Source organism: Tribolium castaneum, chromosome 1 (genome assembly GCF_031307605.1).
Source record: "Tribolium castaneum strain GA2 chromosome 1, icTriCast1.1, whole genome shotgun sequence".
Lineage (NCBI taxonomy): Eukaryota > Metazoa > Arthropoda > Insecta > Coleoptera > Tenebrionidae > Tribolium > Tribolium castaneum.
In genome coordinates, this window is record NC_087394.1 from 13513783 (window position 1) to 13519414 (window position 5632).

General features: G+C 38.7%; 1 long non-coding RNA gene across 1 annotated transcript; it reads right to left on the minus strand.

Annotated features, from left to right (window-relative positions):
• Window positions 1-944: 944 nt before the first annotated feature.
• Window positions 945-5270, minus strand: LOC135267200 (uncharacterized). Its single transcript, XR_010335556.1, has 2 exons — window positions 5095-5270; window positions 945-5039 (listed from the first exon to the last, which is right to left on the minus strand). It is a non-coding gene; the product is annotated as an uncharacterized LOC135267200 (long non-coding RNA).
• Window positions 5271-5632: the final 362 nt, after the last annotated feature.

A 5632-nucleotide genomic window follows, 5' to 3' on the forward strand; every position in this document is an offset into this window, starting at 1 on the left:
GCCGCTTTATAGAATTAATGACAGGCATTTAGACACCGAATATTACCATTCTCCATTTATTAAATCTTCAACTCAAGCTTCGACAATAATAAAAGTGTTTTCTTGCATAGTGTAACAATTTAGTTGTAATTTAACGAAATTTTTAAAAATTATAAATTGACAATTTGTAAATTTCACAACTGACAGTTTTGACATTTATTGAAAGAGAATTTAATTGAGCAGAGCGGCAAAATTTTTTTACATCTAAACCAATTCTAAAGGTTACTAGATGCGAATCATTTAAAAACACATTGTATTTTGATCTGTGAGCTAGACTGTTGTTTTAGTTTTTTATTTATTTTTCTCAAAACCCTGAAACAAAGTACGTACCCTACATTCGTGGTTTCTAATGAATAAAAACACAAGAGGTGGGGCATAAAATAAAATGCATCTATTAGGAAAAATAGAGCATGGAAATAGCGGGCGAGCGAGCAGGAAGACTAGCAGTGCAGTGGTGAGCTCCGGGCGCTTTGCGCTAGCGTCCGGGTTTAGACGGAGAGAGGCCGGAGAATTAAACAGTCAAACGAGAACTTACCGAAGTTCGACTATAATTGTCCTAGCAGCCTCATCCGAAGAGATAACTTACAGGTAGTTTCACTTGTATCTAGGAATGACCACAAATTTTAAAGAACTCTGTGTTACCGACTCCTACTGGGCTCTATCCAATCCTCTGCTGCTAATGTCATTAAGTTGGAAGAACAAGTCACAACCGACCTATATACGGGGTTTCAAATTTGGGATGGGTGGGAGTTATCTCTTCGGATGAGGCTGCTAGGACAATTATAGTCGAACTTCGGTAAGTTCTCGTTTGACTGTTTAATTGTCCAGCGCAGCCTCATCCTCAAGATAACTTACAGGTAGAAGTTTAAAGAGAAAGGTTGTGACAACGTAGAAAAGGGGCCCAATAACATCAAAAGTTTATTTGAGCGTCTACATTGTAAAATTAAAGATAAACAAAACATATATTCTTTTAATAACGAAAAGGAAAAAAGGCACATGACTCATTGCATAATTGCCTTGGCAAAATCGGTCTCTGCAGCTAGAGGCAGATTGTAGGTTTTGGCAAAAGTTTGTGACTTTTCGGACCAACCTGCAGTCTTATGGATTACATCCAATGAAATGCCTTTGCGTAAAGCTGCAGATGATGACGCATGGCTAGTTGAATGAGCTGAGCAAATACTAGTATTAATTCCAGCCATAGATAATGTGGTTTTTATCCATTTACTTAATGTTTGTTTATTAGCTGCTTTATGAGGTGATTTTATTGTCAGGAACAGAGAGTCAACATCTTTACGAATCTGAGCAGTCCTCTGGATATAGTCTGATAAGGTTAGAGCAGCACAAACTCCAGGTTGTTCGTTAAAGAAAGGGATTTGAAGGCACGGTTCGTTTTTTGTCAGTAAAGACGTTTTAATGTTTTCTGTTATTCGGATCTGAATTTTGGTATCCATCTTAAGAATATTTGATAATTTAATCAAGGATAGTGTTTGAACACGATGTCCAGTGATCAGTGCTAACAGCGTGATCAATTTGTACGTGAGTTTTTGCAATGAAAGGTTGGTCTTAGGAAACAAGTTATTCAAAAAATCTAAGACCTTACTGGGATCCCAAGTAAAGTCGTATTTGCGACGTACCGGGCGAAGTCGCGCTATCCCCTTCAAAAATCGTTTTATGTAAATATTAGTTCCAATATCAGGAATGATTAAAGATAAAGCTGAGCGATGGGAATTAAACGTCCCATAACTATAATTTTTTGAGGTAAATATGTCCTGCAAAAATTGTAGTACCTCATTGGAAGTAGCAATATAAGGACATAGATTGAACTTTGAACAGAAAAGCCACCAGCTGCTGTATGTGCAGTCATACTGCTTTAAAGTCCCGGTCGACAAAGACTGCAACATTATAGGGATTGATTGTTCGGGTATTTTTCTTCTGAGAAAAAACTTCCCTGACAAAAGTGTGGCAACCAGAGTAAGCCTCAGAGGGTGTTGTTCGTAACTATAAGGAGAAGAAAGTAGATGAGGATTTGCTTCTAAATTTAAAGGGGCTTGAACCAGCAATTTAGATAGTAAGGGATACCACGGCTGCGATGACCATTTGGGAACAATTACTATCCCCACTGCTTTATCACATATGATTTTTGTTTAAAACTCTTAAAATGAGACTGAATGGCGGAAAAGCATAAAAGTAATAATCACTCCAAGAAATAGTAAACGAATCAGTTGCAATGTTTCCAAGACACATATGTGTCACATTTGGTGTTATAAAAGGAAGCAAATAGATCAATTTCAGGTTGACCAAATTTATTTACCACTTTGGTAAATGCCTCTTGTGATAGCGACCACTCTGTTTCTACAGGCAACTTTCGAGATTCCTTGTCTGCTATATCATTACATTCTGAACGAATGTACGAGGCGTGTAACCATAAGTTACGATTTTTGCATCACTGCCAAATGTCACGAGCAAGAGAACTTAATTTTGGATATTGTACACTACCCATTTTATTTATATACGACAAAGCTGTAGTGTTATCAGTACGAATAAGAATATTCAGATTCGAACAATTTCTCGCAAAACATCTTAGTCCATGAAAGATTGCTAAAAGTTCTAAAAAATTAATATGTTCCCGCTGTAAGTCCATTGGCCAGTTGCCACTAGCAGATGTGCCCTTACAGTGTGCTCCCCACCCTGTCAAAGAACTATCCGTAAATATTTCTAAATGAAATTCATCATTCCTTATTCTGTTCTTAGATGAAGGAATCGTGTTAGTCCACCAATCGAGATCCTTCAAAGACTGGATGGAAAGCTGCATATATGATTCATAGTTGCCCTTAGAGTTGCTTAAGGCAAGGAATTTATCCCGTTCGAGATGTTTGGTGTATAACCAGCCATACGTCACTGCCGGACAAGCAGATGTTAAAGTACCTAAAAGTTGAGCCATTTTCCTAATTTTTAATTTCTTACAAACTTTAATCTGTAAAATTGTCTGTAAAATAGCTTGCTTCTTGTCATGCGGTAATTCTACTGTTAGTTCACTTGAGTTAAACAAAAAACCTAGAAATTTGCAATTTGTGTTTGGAATTATACAACTTTTATCTTCATTAATAATGAATCCTAAAGATTTTAGTAGAGATAATACTAGGTGAGTATTTCTTAGACCAACTTTATAGTTTTCTGATAAAATTAAAAAATCGTCTAAATAGTTCACACAAAAAACTCCCTCCATACGTAACCAGTTTACAACTGGTTTGATAATTTTTGTGAAAACATAGGGAGCAATCGACAATGCAAAGGGCATGCACACAAACTCAAATAGGTGATTTCTAAATTCAAACCTAAGATATTTCCTAGAGTTTTCGTCAATAGAAATAAGAAAATAAGCATTTTTCAAATCAATGGATGTCATAACCCAGTTCTTTTTTATGAGTTTGGTAACTGTTCGCATATCCTCCATCTTAAAATGGAGAGGATCCAGGTGTTTATTTAAATTTTTTAAATTCAAGATAAAGCGGTTCTTGCAATTCGATTTTTTGACCAAGAAATAATTTGATATAAATTGGTCAGTGCAAGGGTGACACTTACGAATCACTCCTTCACCTAAAAGTGCATCTATGGAAACCGACATTGCATCCCTTTCCTCCTTGTTTAATTTCGCAGAAGATGGTGGTCGATTCTGAATTGGCTCGACTACAAAATGGATTTTAAAAGATTTAACCCATTCAAGAACTTTGTGATTATTAGTGATTTTTCGCCATTCAGTCCTGAAGTATGACAATCTACCTGCTATTACCTCTAACGTTTGTTGGAGCGTGAGGGACTGCGACTCCGGTAATTTTTGTAACTCTGATACGGTCGAGGATCTCGCCCTTTTTGTTTCAGGTCCCTCGTTGACCGAAACGAGCTCCTCGAGTTTAAAGACCTGGAGGTGGATGGGTAATTAGTTGTTCCTTCCCCCCCCCTCTTTTTTGACTGATTTTAGGGGTTTTTACTATTAATTTATCTGGTACCGCTTTGAGGTCCTAACTTGACTTTTGTAAAGTCTTTGCAGATTTAATGCGTTCACTTAAGTCCTCTCCAAACAGAAAGTGACCTGGTGTATCTTTCTGGATTATGTCCTTCATAGACTTATTAAGATTTTGAGCAATGTTGGCTCTTCTAGATCGGGACATATTAAAGAAAAGATCTGTCAAAATTTTTCCGGAATCTATTAATAATTTCAATAATTCCTCATTTCGGGAACCACTCTCCTTCAGAAGAAGGGTCAAAGCTTCACCTAGTGAGGTGAGACCCACGCCCAATTGAGATTGACCTAAACGTTGATACTTATCCTTCTTGATTTGTATATCGGCTAATGCAGGTAGAATTTCTGGTGCTTTGAGTAATTCGCAATTGATTGGTGTTTGGTATTTCCCCAATAATGCTGTTTTTACCTGAGCATCCAAACCTCGTGTGAGGTTGTAGTTCCAACGCACAGTTAGTGCTTCATGAAGGTGAATCTCCTCAGATTTTTCTGATGGGTCATCCCCTAACAAGGCTAAAACCTCTTTTTCGAGGTCGGGTTCCAAGCAAACAAGTACATCAGCGGTCTCAGGCTCGCCACCGTTGGTTGGCAGAGAAATAGGGGTCGGGCATCGAGAAAATGTGCCGCGATCAAACCCTTCTGACTCCTTGCTGCTGTGAAGAGGACTTGTTCTTTCCCCACGTTCATGTGTATGACGTGGAGAAAGAGATGTGGAACGACTACGCCTGGTGTGATGTTTCCGGGCGTGACGAGATTTGCGGACTTTCCGTTCCAAATGGCGTAAACGCCTTTCGAGGTCGGATTTGTCTCGATGGCTTCGTCTATGAGCGTCCGTGCTGGAGACAGAACTAGATCGAGAGGAAGATCTGTGCGATTTTCCCATTTTCACACTATGAGTGCATAACGTGATCTAACCTCCAAATTTTTTCAGTACCGATATCTATAAACCGAGTACTTACTGCAACCTAAATGTCTATGACTGTAAAAATAGACCTAAAGCAATTAGGAGAGTAAGAAATTGAACGAAATTTTACCTTTTATAAGGGGAAACCGAACGAAAATTAGCAACGCGTGGTCAATTTCCAAGCACAAGGAAACGAATGACATTAGCAGCAGAGGATTGGATAGAGCCCAGTAGGAGTCGGTAACACAGAGTTCTTTAAAATTTGTGGTCATTCCTAGATACAAGTGAAACTACCTGTAAGTTATCTTGAGGATGAGGCTGCGCTGGACAATAGGCGATGTTTGCTCCTGTTCGCATTTAAAAATGCTGATAGTTCTAAATCGCAAATCGAGCGTTTCGGCCGCGAGTATGCACAGAATTATGCCCAAGGCGTCATCATCTAAAAGTCGATGACCGGACAACGCGCCATCATCGTGACGTCACCGACGCCATTCAATCAACCCTCGGGGTAGGTCTTCCTCCAAGCATATGTCCTGGCTTTTAGAATCAATGATGACTAAAAGGAAGGAATTTTAGAGAGGTGGCTTTCAATGAAAGCCGGGAGGAAGACTATTGAAGTTTGTTTAAAAGACCGGAGCTGCGTGATACCTGCTGCTTTGGATTTTGTA